Consider the following 20,661-nt stretch of genomic DNA (forward strand, 5'->3'; position numbering starts at 1 on the left):
GACCAGCGCAGCAGTGTTATTGGACCATGTTAGGTCCTCCGAAATGTGAGTGCCCAGAAACTTGAAGCTGGACACTCTCTCCACTCTGACCCCATTGATAGAGATCGGGGCATATTCCCCGTTATGTGACCTACGGAAGTTGATGATCAGCTCCTTGGTCTTGGTGGTATTTAGGGACAGTCTTTCCAATCTTTCCTCATATGACAGTCCCGCCATCCCGGGGATTAACCTTGTGAACCTTCGCTGCACTGCTTCAATAGCAAGGATGTCCTTTTTCAAATTAGGAGACCAAAACTGCACACAATACTACAGAGGTGGTTTCACCAGGGCCCTGTACAACTGCAGAAGGACCTCTACTCCTATATGGTGGATGTGTAGTTTGTGAGGTGGTATGCCCCTTCAACTATTTTCTTGGGCTTCTGTGTACTCTCGATACATGGACTCAAGATTCTCATTTTGAAGTAAACTTTTTCACTTTGAGCGGGCATGGGTGAGATTGCCATGAGTCAGTGAGGATGTGTAGTTGTTCAAGGACACTTTCAGAACATCATTGAATTTTTTTCCTCTGTCCACCTGATAACATTTTCCAAGATGGAAGTTAGAATAAACAGTCTGTTTCAGATTTCTGCCTTTGCCAAGAGATGGCTCAGAAGAAATGGAAAGTTGTCGACATTTCCAGGTTTCATCATGAACCATTCATTAGTGCTGATTTTGATACTGTGGGAAGGTTGCAAGAAGTTCTGTGCCTTGTTATATGTAAGGCTCTGACAAGTAGCACCTCAGACTGCAAACATGTGCAAATGTGGGCACTGGTGATTAGGTTCATAAGCTCTAGGAGCAGAATTAGGCCATTCGGCCCATCAAGTTTATTCTGCCACTCAAACATGGCTGATCTATCTTTCACTCTCAACCCCATTCTCCTGCCTTCTCCCCATAACCCCTAACACCTTTTCCTAATCTAAAAGCTGTCAATCTCCACCATAAAATTATCAATTGACTTAGCCTCCACAGCCGTCTGTGGCAAAGAATTCCTCAGATTCACCACACTCTGACTAAAGAAATTCCTCCTCATCTCCTTCCTAAAGGAACGACCTTTAATTCTGAGGCTATAACCTCTGGTCCTGGACTCTCCTGCTGATGGAAACATACTCTCAACATCCACTCTATCCAGGCCTCTCACTATTCGGTAAGTTTCAATGAGGTTCCCCTCTCATCCTTCCAAATTCTGGTTAGTACAATAGTCAATAGTCGTTTATTTGTCACATACACATAAATGTTTAGTGAAATGAAACATTACCCGCAGTTGAACAATAAGACCAATAAGAATAATCAATAAAAATGCAATAACACATACAATCATAAACTAACACCAAACAAAAAGAAACATCCATCACAGTGAGTCTCCCCTAGTCCCTCCTCTCTGTGATGGAAGGCCACAATGTCTTTTTCTCTTCCCTGCCGTTTTCCCCCACGGTCAGGCTGTTGTAGTTGCCACGTCGGGACGGCCGAGGCTCCCGACATTGAAGCCCCAAGTGCCTTCAAATGCTAATCATATGTCAACCCAATCATTCTCAGGTTAACAAATGAAGTTGGTACAATGGATTGGTTCCACTGCAGCAGGTAGCTTATTGGAGTTGAAGGTGATAAACATAGAAACATAGAAAATAGATGCAGGAGTAGGCCATTTGGCCCTTCGAGCCAGCACCGCCATTCAATATGATCATCGCTGATCATCCAAAATCAGTACCCCGTTCCAGCTTTTTCCCCATTTCCCTTGATTCCCTTAGCCCTAAGAGCTAAATTTAAATCTCTCTTGAAAACATCCAGTGAATTGGCCTCCACCGCATTCTGTGGCAGAGAATTCCACAGATTCACAACTCTCTGGGTGAAAAGTTTTTCCTCATCTAAATGGCCAACCACTTTCGTAAACTGTGACACCTAGTTCTGGACTCCCCCAACATCGGGAAATATTTTCCTGCATCTATCCTATCCAATCCTCCAAGAATTTTATATGTTTCTATAAGATTCCCTCCCATCCTTCGCAATTCCAGCAAATACAAGTCCAGTCGATCCATTCCTTCATCATACGTCAGTCCCGCCATCCCAGGAATTAACCTGATGAACCTCCGCTGCACTCCCTCAATAGCAATAATGTCCTTCCTCAAATTAGAAGACCAAAATTGCTCACAATATTCCAGGTGTGGTCTCACCAGTGGTACAACTGCAGTAGGACCTCCTTACTCGTAAACTCAAATCCTCTCGCAATGAAGGCCAACATGCCAATGGCTTTCTTCACTGCCTGCTGTACGTGCATGCATACTTTCAGTCACTGATGCACAAGCACACCCAGGTCTCGTTGCACCTCCCGTTCTCCTAATCTGACACCATTCAGATAATAATCTGCCTTCCTGTTCTTGCCACCAAAGTGGATAACCTCACATTTATCCACGTGCATCTGCCACTCGCCCAACCTATCCAAGTCACCCTGCAGCCTCCTTGCATCCTCCTCGCAGTTCACACTGCCACCTAGCTTTGTGTCATCTGCAAACCTAGAGATGTTACATTTAATTCCCTTGTCTAAATCGTTGATATATATTGTAAACAACTGTGGGCCCAGCACTGAGCCTTGTGGCACCCTACTAGTGACTGCCTGCCATTCTGAAAAGGACCCATTAATTCCTACTCTTTGCCCCCTGTCTGCCAACCAGTTCTCCATCCATGTAAATACCCAACCCCCAATACCATATGCTCTAATTTTGCACACTAATGTCTTGTCAAAGGCTTTTTGAAAGTCCAGATACACCACATCCACTGGCTCTTCTTTATCCATTCTACTTTACATCCTCATAAAATTCAAAAAGATTAGTCAAGCATGATTTCCCCGTCATAAATCCATGCTGACTTTGACCGATCCCGTCAATGCTTTCCAAATGCGCTGCTTAACATCTTTAATAATCGACTCCAGCATCTTCCCCATTACCGATGTAAGGCTAACTGGTCTTTCATTCCCCGTTTTCTCTCTCCCTCCTTTCTTAAAAAGTGGAGTTACATTGACTACCCTCCAGTCCACAGGAAATCATTCCAGTCAAGAGAACATTGGAAAATGATCACCAATGCATCCACGATTTCTAGGGCCACCTCCTTGAGTACTCTGGGATGCAGACCATCAGACCCTGGGGATTTATCTGCCTTCAGTCCCAACAGTTTACCTAACACCATTTTCTGACTAATGTGGATTCCCTTCAGTTCCACCCTCCCACTAGATCCTCGGTCCCCTAGTATTTCCGGAAGATTGTTTGTGTCTTCCTGAGTGAAGACAGAACCAAAGTACTCGTTTAACTGTTCTGCAATTTCCTTGTTTCCCATTATAAATTCACCTGTCTCCGACTGTAAGGGACCTACATTCGTCCTCACTAATTTTTTCATTTTTACATACCTATAAAAACTTTTACAGTCAGTTTTTATATTCCCCACTAGCTTTCTTTCATGCTCTGTTCCCCCCTCTTAATTAACCCCTTTGTCCTCCTCTGTCGAGTTCTAAATTTTTCTCCAAGTCCTCTCGTTTGCAGCTTCATCTGACCAATTTATATGCCTCTTCCTTGGCTTTAACACAATCATTTATTTCCCTTGTTCCCTTACACTGAGCCATCTTCCCAGTTTTATTTTTTCGCCAGACAGGGATGAACAATTTCTGGAGTTCATCCATGCGTTCTTTAATTCTTCGCCATTGCATCTCCACAGTCAACCCTTTAAGTATAATTTGCCAGTCTATCCTTGCCAATTCCCGTCTCATACCTTCAAAGTCTCCTTTATTGAAGTTCAGGACCCTAGTCTCTGAATTAACCATGTCACTCTCCATCCTAATGCAGAATTCCACCATATTATGTTCACTGTTGACCAAGGGGCCTTGCACAGCAAGATCGCTAACTAATCCTTCCTCATTACACAGAACCCGGTCTAGGATGGCCTGCCCTCTAGTTGGTTCCTCTACATATTGGTTTAAAATCCCATCCCGTATACATTCCAGGAAATCCTCCTCAGCGTTGTTACCAATTTGGTTGGCCCAATCTATATGTAGATTAAAGTCACCCATGATAACTGCTGCACCTTTGCTACACACATCCCTAATTTCCTGCTTGATGCTATCCCCAACCTCCCTACTGCTGTTTTGGTGGTCTGTATACCACTCCAACAAGCGTTTTCTGCCCTTGGCTATTTCGCAGTTCTATCCATACCGATTCTACAGCATCCAAGCTAATATCTCTCCTTGCTATTGCATTAATCTCCTCTTCAACCAGCAATGCCACCCACCTCCTCTTCCTTTCTGTCTATCCTTCCTGAATATCGAATACCCCTGCATGTTTAGCTCCCAGCCTTGGTCACCCTGGAGCCATGTCTCTGTAATTCCAACTATATCATATCCCTTAACTATTAACTGCGCATTCAATTCATCCACCTTATTTCAAATGCTCCTCGCATTCAGGCACAAAGCTTTCAGGTTAGTTTTTCTTATTTCCCTTCTACCTTTTGTTTCTGTCCTCCTTTTTTATGGCTCTCTGTCTCCTTGCATTGGTTCCCATCCCACTGCCCTGTTAGTTTCAATGTGACCTTTCCTACACTACCTTTCCCGTTAGCTGCACTGATACGCGTCCATATTGTTGACTCCACCCCCCCCCCTCCCCCCCCCCCACTTTTTAGTTTAAACCCACCCATGTAGCACTAGCAAACCTAGTAATAGATAAAGATTGAAAAAGATGTTAAGATGTGCCCTTTCTTGGTATGCAATGATATTAAGTCTGCTGTGGACCACTTGGTTCACAAAATGGTTTACATGCTGTCACAAAGCAAACATAAGATTTTTAGATTTAGATTTAGAGATACAGCGCGGAAACAGGCCCTTCGGCCCACCGTGTCTGCGCCGCTCAGCGATCCCCGCACATTAACACTATCCGACACACACTAGGGACAATTTTTACATTTTACCCGGTCAATTAACCTACATACCTGTAGTCTTTGGAGTGTGGGAGGAAACCGAAGATCTCGGAGAAAACCCACGCAGGTCACGGGGAGAACGTACAAACTCTGTACAGACGGCGCCCGCAGTCAGGATCGAACCCGAGCCTCAGGCGCTGCATTCGCTGTAAGGCAGTAACTCCACCGCTGCGCCACCGTGAAGCCCTGGAAACATAGAAACATAGAAACATAGAAAATAGGTTTCAAGAGGAGGCCATTTGGCCCTTCGAGCCTGCACCGCCACTCACCGCGATCATGGCTGACCACCCACAACCAGCAACCCATGCCTGCCCTCTCCCCACATCCCTCGACTCCGCCAGCCCCCATAGCTCCATCCAACTCTCCCCTAAATTCACCCAGTCAAATGGCCTCCTCTGCCCTCTGTGGCAGAGAACTCCACAAACTCACAGCTCCCAGGGTGAAAAAGGTCTCTCTCACCTCAGTTCCAAATGGCCTCCCCCCCATTCCTACACTGTGGCGCCTGGTTCTGGACTCCCCCAACATTTGGAACATTTTTCCTCATTAAATGAATTAATGTGGGCAGCTGAATTTGAGGGTGGTGCTCCAAAGTATTTCCTGGTAGACAATTGCAATAATTGTTGCTGGAGCTTGCTTTGCTCTCAGGGTTGCTACATGCTGAAGATTATGTCCACCGAGCCTCAAGATGAATATAATGAATTCATTGTGATCTGGTTGACTGTCTTGGTACTGGTGGTTGAGAAATAAATATTGACAGAAATAATAATGGAGAAATCTCAGTTATTTGAAATAATACCTTCAGTTCCACTGTGTAGGGAGGAACTGCAGATGCTGGTTTCCACCTAAGATAGACACAAAATGCTAGAGTAACTCAGCAGGACAGGCAACAACTCTCAATAGAAGGAATGGCTGATGTTTCAGATTGAGACCATTTCTTCAGTCTGAACCATTCTTCAGTCTGAAGAAGGGTCTTGACCCGAAACATCACCCATTCCTCTCAAGAGGTGCTGCCTGTCCTGACTCCAGCATTGTGTGTCTCCCTTCAATTAAACTAATGGGGTTTCCATTTAATGAATGTTTCATTGAAAAGATGATATATATATGTTCAACATAGCAGCTGCTTTACCTCTGCATTAGGAATGCAAAACCAAGTCCATGTGGGATTAAATAAATTAAACTAATTCACTCTCAAATTAAAGTGCTTTTTCGACTTTTGATTCGGCTTGATGTCATCTTTGCTTCAGGCCTGAAAGGAATGAACCAAAATGTGAGTTTCCGAGGCCAACCAACGCACTGAACACTTCAAAGACATAAGTCACAAAGCAGTGACGCATTGCTGGATATTTAAACACGCGATCGTGAATGTTATCGGTGGATGGCATCACTCCTGGCTGCGAATTTCCGTCTTCTTTTCTGCATCAGTCGGTTTATTGTCACATGTTGCAGAATGCTTAATAATTAGAGTTATTTATAATTTCTAACACTAAACGCAGAGCTGCATTTCTGCCTCTCAATTCTGCACGATGAATAATACTTCTATTCGCTTGTCCATTCTCCAACTGAAGCTGATATGAATTGGTCTTTCGGGGGGGGTTTTACCCGTCTTAGCACCTTAGCTAAAAACTGACACCGTGTCACATGCAAAGAAAATTGCCATAGCCCAATATATAAAAAGACGAAGCACCGGATAGATTTCTCAACTGGGGATGTACAACTATTCTTACAACAAAAATTGGGCATCATCAGAGAACAATAAATTGTACATTGTTCACATGATTAATATTATTGCTGAAAAACTGTAATTAGGAGAGTTTTACCTTATTATTGGAACTTAGAAAAATGCAGGTATAAACAACATTGACTAGCTCCGAATAAGATGTCATTTAACCGATGTTGGTGGGGGACGAGTTTTATTTCGCGTTTATTGCATTGGTTTACAGTTCATCTCTACCCATTGCTTTACATGTATTGCATTGCATCCCGACGGCATAGTTGAGTACATCTTGATATCAAATAATCGTGCAATGGTTTATACTATCGGGGAAAAATAAATCTTGCTGAAACGCTGAGGAATTTTGAATAAAAGTACAGGACAATGCTATTGGGAAGGTTGGGTGCTAGAATCTCCCTACTCACTTGTCCAGGTCTTCCGAAGCGGCTTGTTTCAATGGTGAGGAAAGTGGACTAAGGGTTTATATTATCTGACCATTTCTAGCGTGGCGCAGGGAAAAATGTGAAAATCGTGGTATCAATACAGATAAATTGAATACTTATCACACGTATAAGATATCAACCATGTTCAAATTGAACTGAGGTGTTTATAGGAACTGAGGCTCAATGGGATTTGGCTGAGATTTCAAATGATTTCGCAAGGACAGAGCTCGTTGCTGTCCGGGGTTGGTAGACTTCACTACAGTCTTGTTTGATTAAAAGCAACTGAAACAGCGCACAACTCGAGCTGATCAATACTGCAACGTGACTGACGTATCAGAAAGGAATAAAGTGTTTGCTTAAACCGGCCAGCACATAAAGAGAGGGAACCGGATTTCAGTTCACAAACTGGAAGAAATAGGTTTAACACTCATCTCCCAGCCTTGTCTGTGCAAGTTTCTTTGAAAGCACAAAACTTTGTGCAGGATGGGAGGAATGAGTGTCCACTGACTGAGTGCGTTCACTTTAGAGAACACCTTCGGACGGAAGACGTAAGAGGAACATCTTTATGTACAAGTGAGTCTCTTTAGATACTAAGAGCATTACAGCAACGTGTGTTATCTTCGGGGTAACGGGGAGTTTGCAAGAAACAGAATGAATCTTTATGGTTTATTTCGGTACTGTTCAAGTTCATGCATAAAGTCTTGACTTTTCTTTAACTTAATTATTTATCTCGACATAAGAAATGCATTCTGCACCATTACGTTCACAAGTTAATATTGATGTGTAGTCCTGTGATGTCAATAGTATCATTAATCAACAAATAATCACTCGGAAACCAATTTTTTTTTCAAATTTATATTCAGTTTTACTTAGATTTGTTTTAAACCAATTAATTGTCTTGGTGATTGAATTGGACTATTAATGTTTGAGCTATTTAATTATTCAGATTTATAATTCATTTATTTATTGCCTAACGCAACCATGTTTCATTTTTCCAGGATTGCTTCAATGGATGGAATAGAAAAGTCGGACACACTGCCGTTGACAAATCGTTTCGGTGCTCTGCTGAGAGCTCTGGAGTGTGACAATGGTGTTTGTGTACAGTGAAATCAAACGCCATTATCACACTAAATAGCTGGGGCAGAAATCAGCTACAAACGCCAGGTCGTCGAACAAGAAATCTCGGCAACCCCGAATAATCTTCTTGTCGTTGACTACAAAAAGAGCTTCGATGGGCCGAATGTGCTGTTCGATTGCACTCTGGCTGCGAATGCGAACCCGCTGCTGGGTACACTGTAGGCCTTTGGGCCTGGAATGGTTCAGACACACACTGATAAGTAAATAGATAAACATGCAGGAAGTAGAGAGCAGAACACCAGTTGAGAAAATAGGATTGCTAACGCAGTATTTTTACAATCGTTCGGTGTATATTTTTGTTTTCCAGTTGTATGTACCAGCTAAACTACGTTTTTAATATTAAGGCTGGGAAGAAGTTTACCATGGTGATAGGAAGTCTGCTGCATCATCTTTCACTGTAATATCCCACCAGGCTCTGGTAACCACACTGCCAGCTCCAGACCACACACTGTGTCATTATGAACACATTTTATGGCAGATAATAAATACAGTGTTTAATGCAGAGGAGAACCAAACATCAGAAAGGCTTTTGATCTGAGGTATATTCGGCTTGCCTTCGGTGGTGGGTTGCAGGTGAACTTCCAGGCATACCAGGCTGGGCAAGCAGGCTATGGAAAAGGTGTCTGGGAGTGGATGTATGGCTATCCAGTCAAGAACAGGGTTGTCACCTGTAACCACATGGCAGCATGGCCTAGCTGTTTAGGCTGATATACACTTGTGCTGGTGAAACTGTATCCCAAGAGAGATAGCCTGCTTTTAAAAACAAAATTATAAAAGGTCAGATAGGCAGGTCAGTGTCTGTTTAATCTGTCACCTGTACACTTAAAGCCAGCTTTTGTTTTAAGGGATATGGGGGTGCCTATACTGATTAAGGTCACCTCTATATCCATCAGACAGCTGGGTTTAAGTGTACAGGTGACAGATTTATGAAACAAAGAACCACAGTAAAAAATATTGCCACCAATCTAATGGAGGGTTGCCAATGGAGATCTAATCTGTGGCATGGATTTCCCCTGCTCTGATGCTGCCTGCTGTCAGCTGAAGGGCGATTCTTGGTATCCAGCAATATTAATCCTGTGAAATACCTATTCATCCGATCATATTGGAACATTTTTATAGATAGAAAATCAAGCAGCTAAAAATTGTGTATAACAGGACACAAAGCTTGGGAAATATTCCCAATCTCTGATATTTGGATAAATCCCCATTCACTCATTATCACAATGCTTGCCGATCCCCATTCACTTTCGGCCAAAAAACTTTTTATAGCAAACTTATTTACTGTGGTTCTTTGTTTCATAAATCTGTCACCTGTACACTTAAACCCAGCTGTCTGATGGATATAGAGGTGACCTTAATCAGTATAGGCACCCCTATATCCCTTTTGTCTTCGCGTTCCAGTAGGAGGAATAAAACAGTGACACATCTGACTGTGTTTCATAAATAATTCAGTACAAATAAGCTGGTAATATTGGAAATGCAGTAGATAATACATGTACAACAAGATCCCTTAAACAACATTACAATAATAACTAGGTTTAAGTGATGTTAGTTGAGGATTAAATACTGCTTTGGACAGTTGTAGAAGTACCTTGCTCTCCTTTTGAAAAGTGAAATGGGACTCTTCCGAGCAAGGATGGGGAATGTGTATCTTTAATACCATCTTTTTATCATTTATTTAATTTAATTTTAGTCAACCCTCCAGCGGGGTTTCAGTCAGGACATGGTGCTCAAGCCACTTCAGACTCAAGGACAAAAGTGCAGCAACTTTGCCCCTTCCTGCCTCTGCATCCACTTCCATCTGTACAAGCGACTGAGAATATTGCTTTGGGTCTCTAATGCATCATCAATTTTTATCACTCATCATCACCATCTTTGCTTTTAACTGTGCAGGCACTAAATCTCATAAAATTATCTGCTTGTCCTTGCTTATTATGACCTTCCTTAAAATAACTTGCTTTTGGTTGTTTCTACCAAATATCTTTTTCAGCTTTTCATGTAAATTATTTTGTTTAATTGTTCATACATGACACACTGTTTTTTAGTGCTCCAGGTATTATGGCAATCAGTTAAGAACCAGAATCTGAAAATCAAAACATGCAATTCAATATACTTAGGGTAGCACAGTAGCAAGGCAGTAGAGTTGCTGCCCTGCAGCACTAGAAACCCGGGTTCAATCCGAACTATGGGTTCTGTCTGCACAGATTTTATATGCTGATAGATACAAAAAGCTGGAGTAACGCAGCGGGACAAGCAGCATCTCTGGAGAGAAGGAATGGTTGATGTTTCGGGTCAAGACCCTTCTACAGACCCTTTGTATGTTCTCCCTGTAATTGCATGTGTTTTTCTCCAGGTGCTCTGGTTTCCTCCCACATGCCAAAGACATGTAGGTTTGTAGATTAATTGGCTTCAGTAAAATTGTAAATTGTCCCTAATGTGTAGGATAGTGCTTGTGTACGGGGTGATCGGCGGTTGGCGCGGACTCGGTGGGCTGAAGGACCTGTTTTTGCACTGTATATCTCTAAAGTATCTCCAATATCACAAGCCAATTAGTAATCCCCTGGTAACCTTTGATTGTGACAATGTAGCTAATGAACAGTATTTTTCTGTGGCAATGGAATTGTTGTATAGAAGTGATGTTTATTGTGCCCTGTAATTGAGTTAACAATGGTCATTGCAGTACTGTGTCATAATCTGTTCAATTACAACTCACAGAAATTGCTTTTACCCTTTATATTTCTGTAATATTACATTTATCAGTTTCAGTCTGCTACATCATTCAATAGACTATTATGCACTAATCGTCAGTTGCTTCTTGTGGTATTGGGTGAAGGATGTTGAACTAAAAACTTAATTACTTAATTTATTTGGTATATAATATCACTTGTACAATTTAAACTTTCAAGTATTACACTTTTTGAATCTGTGGAATTCTTTGCCTCAGAAGGCTGTGGAGGCCAAGTCAATGGGTATTTTTAAGATAGAGATAGATAGATTCTTGATTAGATAGATGCTCCTATCACATGACCGTATGACCTTTTTCAGGCAGCTTAAGAGCCATAACCTTGGCAGGTGTCAGCCAATGCCTGTGCTTCACCACATAGTTACTCCCCACTTGCGGCTGGAATGTTGATGAAATGGGACATGCGATAAGTAACATTACCAGAGAACAAGTTTCCTAATCAAAGGATGGGAATCTCAAAATTGCAAGAAGATTTTGGCAAACTTCAGTCAATGTAAGAACTCATGAGTGGAAATCTTGTCAATGCTCACAGAATTAGACTTACAGACATGGCCCTTGTGATAAGAACTTGGAACAAGAGGTAGATGAGTCATTACAACAAATGACAAAGGACTGGTGGGTGTATTTGTGTATATCTGTGCAATTTGTGTTTTGAAAGAAAAGACCTTGCATTTATTCGATAAAATGATAACTGTTAGAATTATCTCAACACCACAGTCATTTTGAATTATAATTATTTCTGTTTCATCGGTATCAGTGGAAGCCAACTTACAAATACCAGATCGATTTATTCACAAAATGCTGGAGTAACTCAGCAGGTCAAGCAGCATCTCGGGAGAGAAGGAATGGGTGACGTTTCGGGTCGAGACCCTTCTTCAGAATACCAGAATCCTTTACATAGCATGAAAATTACAACACAGTAGAACATTGAACAGTAGTGTACAGGAACAGGCCCTTCAGCCCACAGTGCCCGTGCCACATGATGTCAAGTTAATTTGCTCTGCTCTGCCTACACGTGAACTATATCCCTCCATTCCCTGCATTTCCATGTGCCCACCCAGAAGCCTCTCAAACATCTCGATCATATCAGCCTCCACCAGCACCCATGGCAGTGTGTTCCAGGCATCCGCCACTCTCTGGATTAGAAAATCTTGCCCTGCACATCTCCTTTAACTTTATAAAAATTACGACGCACCACAAGTATTAAAATGTGCCAAGATACATAAAACTGGAGCCATCACACAGTAGGGGATAATATTCACATATTACAGCACAGAAGGTCCATGCCGCCTCCCAAAATGCAACCCCGTCATTCCAATTCCTCCGAAGGTAGAAACAAAATGCTGGAGTAACTCAGCGGGTCAGGCAGCATCTTTGGAGAAAAGGAACAGGTGATGTTTTGGGTTGGATTCCTTCTTCAGACTCACTCCTGAATTGGGTATTAGCTACAGGGAGAGGTTGGACAGACTTGTATTGTTTTCTCTGGAACGCCGGAGGTTGCGAGGACACCTGAGAGTAGGGGTGCCAATTATCTCACTCCCAAATAAGGGACAAGATGACTTCACCACCCCACGCCCCATGTTACCTCACCTAGCCAGCAGCACGTGCTCCCGCTCCACCAATGGCGACCGCCCGGGCCGGGAGGCGGGTTGCTATGCAACCTCCATTAGGTGGCGCCTGGGCCTAAGCTCTCCGGACCTACAGCCATCCCCGGGCCTGCAGTGACCGGGCCTACACTGTCCGGCCCTACACTGTCCGGACCTACAGCATCCAGGCCTATAGCGTCAGGGCCTACAACGACTGTGCCTACAGCGTCGGGCCTACAGCGCCCCCTGGGCCTAATACGGGACAAACCAATTTAGCCCAAAATACGGGTTGTCCCGGCTAATATGGGACAGTTGGCAACCCTGCCTGCAAGTATATTAAACTTTTTTATCAGGGTAGAAAATCAAACACTGGGTGGCAGAGCGTTAAGATGAGAGGGGCAAAGTTGAAAGGAGATGTGCGGGGTAAGTTTTTTTAATAAAATTTACACAAAAGGTGGTGAGTGCCAAGAACATGCTGCCAGGGGTGGTAGTTGAGCCAGATACAATGGTGACATTTAAGAGACTTTAGGACAGGCATATTGATATGCAAGGAATGGCAAGATAATGGTGGTAACTCAAATTTCACTGTACCTTAACTGGTACATGTGGCAATAAACTGACCTTGAAACCTTGAACCTTGATATAGATTATGAGCAGGCAGATAAGAGTTGGTTTTGGCATCATGTTTGGTACAGACGTTGTGGGCCAAAGGGCCTGTTCGATGCTCTATGTAAAATGATAGAAACCAGTGACATCTACATCCCATTAATGAATTTTTTTAAGATTAATTAGCCCAGGTTTACTGTTTCCGTGAGGTATATGCAACCTAATATGATGTTACAAAATCTTAGTTTAAGAGGTAATTTTGAAGTTATTTGAAGAAGAGTTTTGACAGAAAATAATTTTAAGCCAAGGACTACAGAGATTTGTTTGGACAGTTGATGACATGGAAAATAATTCTTCTTTACCAAAAATTGGGTTGCACAAAATATTTTGAGGGCCTCAGAAATCTTGGAAAATTGTTTTGGGGAGGGGTGAGGTCATGAAGGGATTTGAAATTTAAAAAAAAATAGATTTAGAAATTCAAGACTTTGCTGATTAAGGAATCACAGCAAGTGGTGGGTTGACAGAGTTTCCTACAAGATGTTAGAGCTTTACCTATGCAAGAGGTTATAAATCCACGAACAAAAGCATCAGTGGAAGAAGCAGATGAAAGTGCAGAGAAGGACAATATTGCGGACATTAAAACACAGGAACAGTTGCCTTTCAAGCCCTTTGGCCATGCAGTGGAATTAGGGGAAAAAAGTGGCAATTTAGTTAGTTTAGTTTAATTTATTGCCTCGTGTACCGAGGTTAGAGTTTGTGTTTGGTTTATTGTCACGTGCACCAAGCGAGGTACAGTGAAAAACTTTTGTCGCATGCTAACTATGTCAGTGAAAATGTTAAAATGGAGTGAGAAGAAATTTCTTTAGATCTTTAGAATTTATTTTCACAAAAGTTTGTGGAAAATTATTCATTATATTTAAGTTCTGAGTGATAGATTAAACACCAGAAAATATGAAGAGCAGGTGGGAAAGTGGTCAACAAGCTATTTTTTTTTGAATGGCAAAGCCGCCTGAAAGGGCCATTTGGCCTCCTCAAGTTTCAATTTCATACACCCACCTTGCATTTATATTTCAATGTTAAAAAGTGGCTACTGGGAATGGGTAAAATTTGTTGTGAAACATTGTTTGGCCATTGATTTCATTCCATCAGGGTTCCTATTCGTTTGCTTCCAGGAGAAGAAAGGCACATGTACTGGCAGTACCAAAAATTTGGCCTAATAAAAGATAACTGGATTGCTACATCATGAGAGGGTGAGGAGAGAAGTTGATTTTGTAACTTCTAATAACATTATTTGATTTGTTTCGTTAGTGAGGATTTCTGAAAAGTAGCCTGAGATAGTCTGCGAAAATGATGGCCTGGTGGCCATAATCTGTGGGGTTACAAGGAGGTACTTTCTGAAGTAGGGTTTCACCAGGTTATGTTAGAATGAGGTTTATGATGAAATATTGATGCAGCAAGCAAACAGAACACTGATTAACATATTGTTTATTACGTTGTTCTATTGACTACAATTCTGAGAACAACCCAGAAATGGTTTTGACAGATATAATTTACTTTCTCAACTCATTATGTTCATTGTTCAGTACCGACTAAAATATATTTCACCATCAATAACAATGTCTTCTATCTATCCAGCACCTTTAAAAAATAAAAATATTCCGTGCACTTCTATCTATTATCAAATAAAAATTGGTACTAAAGTACAATAATGGATTCTTGTGCAGGTAACTACAAGCTTAGTTGGAGAATTTAAAGGAGAAATAGAAGAGGTGGAGAACCACAGAGATTGGATTTCAGAGGACAGGGGATTGTAAGATGAACACATGTCTGATGATGGTGCAGTGATTAGAAGTAGGGGTGCTCAAGTGACCAGAACTGGATCTATGGGTGTGGGGATGGAGGAGATAACAGAGATAAGGTCAGGTGAGGACAAGCAGACATTTCAAAATAAAGGTGGGAACTTTGTAAATGAGATATTGTTGAGTAAGGAGCTATCTTTCCATTCATGTAAGTATTTGGACAATCCATTTACTATTAATTTTCACGAGCATACCCTTATATTTATTTTGAATATTTCACACATAAACAATATAATTGACATTTTTTTTAAACAATATTTTCCTATGATCCTTATCATAACGCAGCACATTGAATTAGTGCTAAAACTAATTATAAGAGGCAAAATAGATTAATTATCAGTTGGGTCATGGTGAGTCAATTTTCTATTTCCATGCTGTCTGACTCCATGGACTACAGGCTCGCTGATCTTTCAAATTAAACATTTCCTGTACCGCTGTTCAAGATTAAAAAGTTTAAATTTGAACCAGGCATTTCCCTGTAATGGTTTTTCTGCTTGTCTTGAACTCAAGTAAAATTCTGAATGTGTTGGCCTTCAGAGAAAGTAGAAAATGAGTGATCAACAGGGAAAATTCTTAAGTGTTGGATGCGGATGGAATGTATTAGGGTTTTAGTGTGAAGAAGTAGCCAATATTGCAAAGGTGGTCGGTAAGTAGCTTTTGTGATGAATTATTTTAAAATCAACAAGGTAGCAAAATGTTAAAATTATGTAGGGCCTCGGTCAAATGGTATGTGTATGTAAGCGAAAGAGCTGAAAGTGATTAATTTTCATCTGAAAGTGACACCAGTTGACTAGGCAATATCAAATTCCACGAATAAACAAAAATAAACTCAATGACATGGAAAGAATTGGATAACCCTGTGCCACAAAAACATAGCAGATGGTTTAGATTTTATAACAAATTTTTGTTATCTTTTTTTATGTACTGTTATTGAAAAGATACATAGACTGAGAAATTTAGAACTGCAACAACAGATCAGGCAAATTATGGAACGAGAAACGGAGTAAATGTTTTGCATTCAAGATGCTTTGTCAGATTTTTATTTTTATTTGGGATTTTCAGAATCTGTAGGGTTTTTGACTATCAGTCTCTATAACAATAATAATAATAATAAATTTTAATTGTCATATGTAGGTTGGCACAGGGTCAACGGTACAATGAAATGTATTTGACAAGACAACGGGTCACCTCAGCAATAATATTCCAAGGATAAATAAGATTGAAAAAATGACAAAAAACAATATTAAAAATAGTTAAAGACAATATTAAAAATAATCAACATATATGATTTGAAATGTGTTTATGAGTTCAGAAGCCTGATGGTAGAAACTGTTCTTAAGTCTGGTGGTACACGCACCCATACTCCTGTATCGTCTGCCTGATGGTAACAGGGAGAACAGCCAGCGTGTTGGGTGGCTGTGGTCCTTGATGATGCTGCCTGCCTTCCGCAGGCACCGCCAGTAGAAAATGTCCTGAATGGCCGGGAGACAGTTGCCAGTGATGTGCTGTGCCGTCTTCACCACTCTCTGTAGTGATTTGTGGCTGTGGGCAGAACAGTTCCTGTACCAGACTGTAATGCAGCCCGTCAGCAGGCTCTCGATGGTGCATCTGTAGAAGTTTGTGAGGATGCTGGCGTTCATGCCAAACTTCCTCAGTCTTCTCAGGAAAAAGAGCCGCTGGTGGGCCCTCTTTGTTATTGTGTATGTGTGCAGTGTCCAGGAAAGGTCAATTCACTGGGTTGAATTCTTTAGCGTTAGGTCATAGGTAGTGTTGGGTTTGCCACTCTTTTTAAGACTAAGAAAAGTTATGTTCCATATCTCAAAAGATTAAGGGTGCAAATTAAAAATAGGACGGAGGATGAAATGATAATAGACAGAACCTATACTGTGGTTTTAAAATAAAGAAGAAGAAGAAGGACAACTTGAGGGAAGAGAGGAATTCCTGCATTTTGATCAAACAAAAATAAATTTAAATTCTCAACATTGCAGGAAATTGCTGGGTGCGAAGGAAGTGTATAATACAGAACAAAACAAGATTGAAGGAGCAAAGAGATAAGAGTCAGAGATGTACTAAATTAGAATCAATAAAACTAGACAAGACTGATAGCAGTGAAAGTGATAGAGATTGGTGTGCTTGAAGGGAAAGTTCACTTTCTACCAGATCGAGATTGCAGCATCTTGATGTTCATTTACCGGTGATGTGATAATATTTAACACTGGAGGCATGTACATTCACAGATCTCATGCTCACATCGTGATACACCTGAATGGAGTATAGACGTAGATATAGCGAAATTACTTTGCTTCCTTCACATACAGTTCCTTACTGGATGATTAAGATAAATAATGTCACCCTTGTATTTATTTAATTAATTATTGATAAATTTGACAAAATGCTTCATCGCTAAAAGTGAAATACAGCATAACAGCAATTACAATGTATATGGCTCATAAGGCAGCAGGCATCAATGTTTCCAGGGCTGTAAATGTTTTGGAATAGTTCTGTCTCCTGATAAGCTCTTTGACTGAGATGTAAAGTTCCTTATTGTGCTTCGTGGGTTCACTAGCATCTTCTTTGTTGAGCATGGGGCAGGTTTTGACAGTGGTGCCTTCATTGGCGGATTCCTCCTGGGCTTGGGTTGCGATTCCTTCAGAGATTTCAGACCCATCAATTTACAATACATATTACACTGATGAAGAGCTCTGAACTGATCAATAAAGGAAATGGAACAATTTCCTTTAAATCCTTTGTACCTGAAAGAAAATACACAGGACATTAGACATACAGTGCCCTCCATAATGTTTCGGACAAACACCCATCATTTATTTATTTGCCTCTCTACTCCACAATTTGAGATTTGTAATAGGAAAAAAATCACATGTGGTTAAAGTGCACGTTGTCAGATTTTAATAAAGGCCATTTTTATACATTTTGGTTTCACCATGTAGAAATTACAGCAGTGTTTATGCATAGTCCCCACATTTCAGGGCACCATAATGTTTGGGACACAGCAATGTCACCTGAAAGTAGGCATGTTTAGTATTTTGTTGCATATCCGTTGTATGCTATGACTGCGTGAAGTCTGCAATTCATGGACATTACCAGTTGCTGGGTGTCTTCTCTGATGATGCTATGTCAGGACTGTATTGCAGCCATCTTTAACTTATGTTTAATTTGGTTCAGATCAGGTGATTGACTTGGCCACTCGAGAATTTACCATTTTTTAGCTTTGAAAAACTTCTTTGTTGTTTTAGAAGTATGTTTGGGATTATTGTGTTGCTGTAGAATGAACCGCCGGCCTATGCGTTTTGAGGCATTTGTTTGAACTTGAGCAGATAGGATGAGTCTATACACTTCAGAATTCATTATGCTACTACCATCAGCAGTTGCATCATCAATGAAGATAAGTGAGCCAGTACCTTCAGCAGCCATACATGCCCAGGCCATAACACCCCCACCACCGTGTTTCACAGCTGAGGTGGTATGCTTTGGATCTTGGGCAGTTCCTACTCTCCTCCATACTTTGCTCTTGCCATCACTCTGATATAAGTTAATCTTTGTCTCATCTGTCCACAAGACCTTTTTCCAGAACTGTGGTTGCTCTTTTAAGTACTTCTTGACAAACTATAACTCGGCCATCCTATTTTTGCGGCTAACCAGAGGTTTGCATCTTGCAGTGTAGCCTCTGTATTTCTGTTCATTAAGTCTTCTGCGGACAGTAGTCATTGACAAAACCACATCTGAAGAGTGTTTTTGATCTGTCGGACAGGTGTTTGGAGATTTTTCTTTGTTATAGAGAGAATTCTTCTGTCATCAACAGTGGAGGTCTTCCTTGGCCTGCCGGTCCCTTTGCGATTAGTAAACTTACTAGTGCTCTCTTTCTTCTTAATGATGTTCCAAACAGTTGATTTTGGTAAGCCTGAGGTTTGTCTGATGTCTCTGACAGTTTTATTCTTGTTTCTCAGTGTCATAATGACTTCTTTGACTTCCATCGGCACAACTTTGGTCCTCATGTTGATAAACAGCAATAAAAATGTCCAAAGGTGATGGAAAGACTGGAGGAAAGACTAGGTGCTGAGAGCTCTCTCATTCCTGCATTAAGGAGGCATTTAAACATACCTGAGCAATTACAAATGCCTGTGAAACCATGTGTCCCAAACATTATGGTGCCCTGAAATGGGGGGACTATGTATAAACACAGCTGTAATTTCTACATAGTGAAACCAAAATGTATAAAAATGGCCTCTATTAAAATCTGACAATCTCAAATCTGACATTCTCAAATTGTGGAGTACAGAGGCAAATAACTAAATGATGGGTCTTTGTCCCAAACATTATGGAGGGCACTGTAAAACTGACTGGCCATGTCAATGATATCCAACATTCCACAGAGACCACTGATCTACTATTGGCTTGGTTTTTATTCACCCAATTTACATCTGACATAAAGGTGCATACTGTGTTTTGTTTCAAAATTATCATTTGTCATGACGGACATGCTATTTTAGTCTGGAAAATAAATTTGTAAATTTGTGAATTTCATTACTGCCCCAATTGGTAAATAAATCCTTGTGGCGTTGGAATATGAATTTCATCAGATTGGGTCAGAATTAAGCTTTGTCTTTCTAAAACAGCTTTAAAGATGTGTTGCTTAAGGCATAGTAAATGTGATAGCATGTAGCTGCCAGCAAACTGTGCTGTTGCACTTCTGATTGTAAAATAGTTTTCAGTTAAATTTTGGCATATTTTATTAATTCCAGGGCTCCACAAAATAAGAGTAAAAGATCACGTTTCTGATCTTTAGCTCTGGATAACCTTTGATAGCTGCCCATCTGGGAGAGTGGCTTGTTCAAGTTTGCTCCTCTTCCAACAGCAGAATTCAAGAGTTCTCATAACTTCTACATAAATGCGAGTAAAACTCCCTCTTTTTCATTTTAATTTAAGAAATAAATGCTGCTAAAACAAACTGAAATGCTGGGCTGGCTTTAATATATTCCACAGGGTAACTTACTGCTGCCAATCTTGTGGCTATTTTATCCAGCATGATGATGTCTCTAGTTTGGGTGTCCCCATGATGTGTTTTATGAGTGAACCTGGTTGCTGGTGAGATAAGATTCACCAATGATAATGGCATTGATTGCCTCTTCACCCCCCCCCCCCTCCAAGCAGTCTGAAGAAGGGTCCCAATCCAAAACATCACCTATCTATGTTCTCCAGGGATGCTGCCTGACCCACTGAGTAATAATTGTTATTAAAATTGGTTAATTTATAACTTAACACACCTGGGAGATATAAAATGGTTACTGGTGTTTTTTCTAAATCAGATTGAAATCTTCACCCCAAATCATACAAGAGTAAAATTATTAGATATTTAACACCATTGCCTAGCAGCAGAGGTGGTACTTTTGCATCATGAATCATGGTACGGAGAATGAGTTGCTGTAATAAAACAGACCACTCTTTTCTTCACTTACCCTTTGCTACAAGTTGCTATTCCAATATCAGTTAATTTCATTCCTACACCTACAGGAAAACAATTGGAAAGAGCAAAATTCTTTAACAAATTGTGTCAAGCATAAAAACC

At 40.9% G+C, this 20,661-nt stretch overlaps 1 protein-coding gene and 1 long non-coding RNA gene across 2 annotated transcripts in view; one reads left to right on the forward strand and one right to left on the reverse strand.

Annotated features, from left to right (window-relative positions):
* Positions 1–244: 244 nt before the first annotated feature.
* LOC144598933 (uncharacterized) lies at positions 245–7,291 on the reverse strand. Its single transcript, XR_013547932.1, has 4 exons — positions 7,129–7,291; positions 6,119–6,238; positions 5,005–5,178; positions 245–573 (listed from the first exon to the last, which is right to left on the reverse strand). It is a non-coding gene; the product is annotated as an uncharacterized LOC144598933 (long non-coding RNA).
* A 223-nt stretch (positions 7,292–7,514) lies between these two features.
* Positions 7,515–20,661, forward strand: part of malt1 (MALT paracaspase 1) — a 165,502-nt gene continuing 152,355 nt past the window's right edge. The window contains exons 1-2 of the mRNA XM_078425571.1: positions 7,515–7,719; positions 8,145–15,723. The gene's annotated coding sequence lies outside the window, so the exon portion shown is untranslated. The remainder of the gene's footprint in view (positions 7,720–8,144; positions 15,724–20,661) is intronic.

Source organism: Rhinoraja longicauda, chromosome 1 (assembly GCF_053455715.1).
Source record: "Rhinoraja longicauda isolate Sanriku21f chromosome 1, sRhiLon1.1, whole genome shotgun sequence".
Classification (NCBI taxonomy): Eukaryota; Metazoa; Chordata; class Chondrichthyes; order Rajiformes; family Arhynchobatidae; genus Rhinoraja; species Rhinoraja longicauda.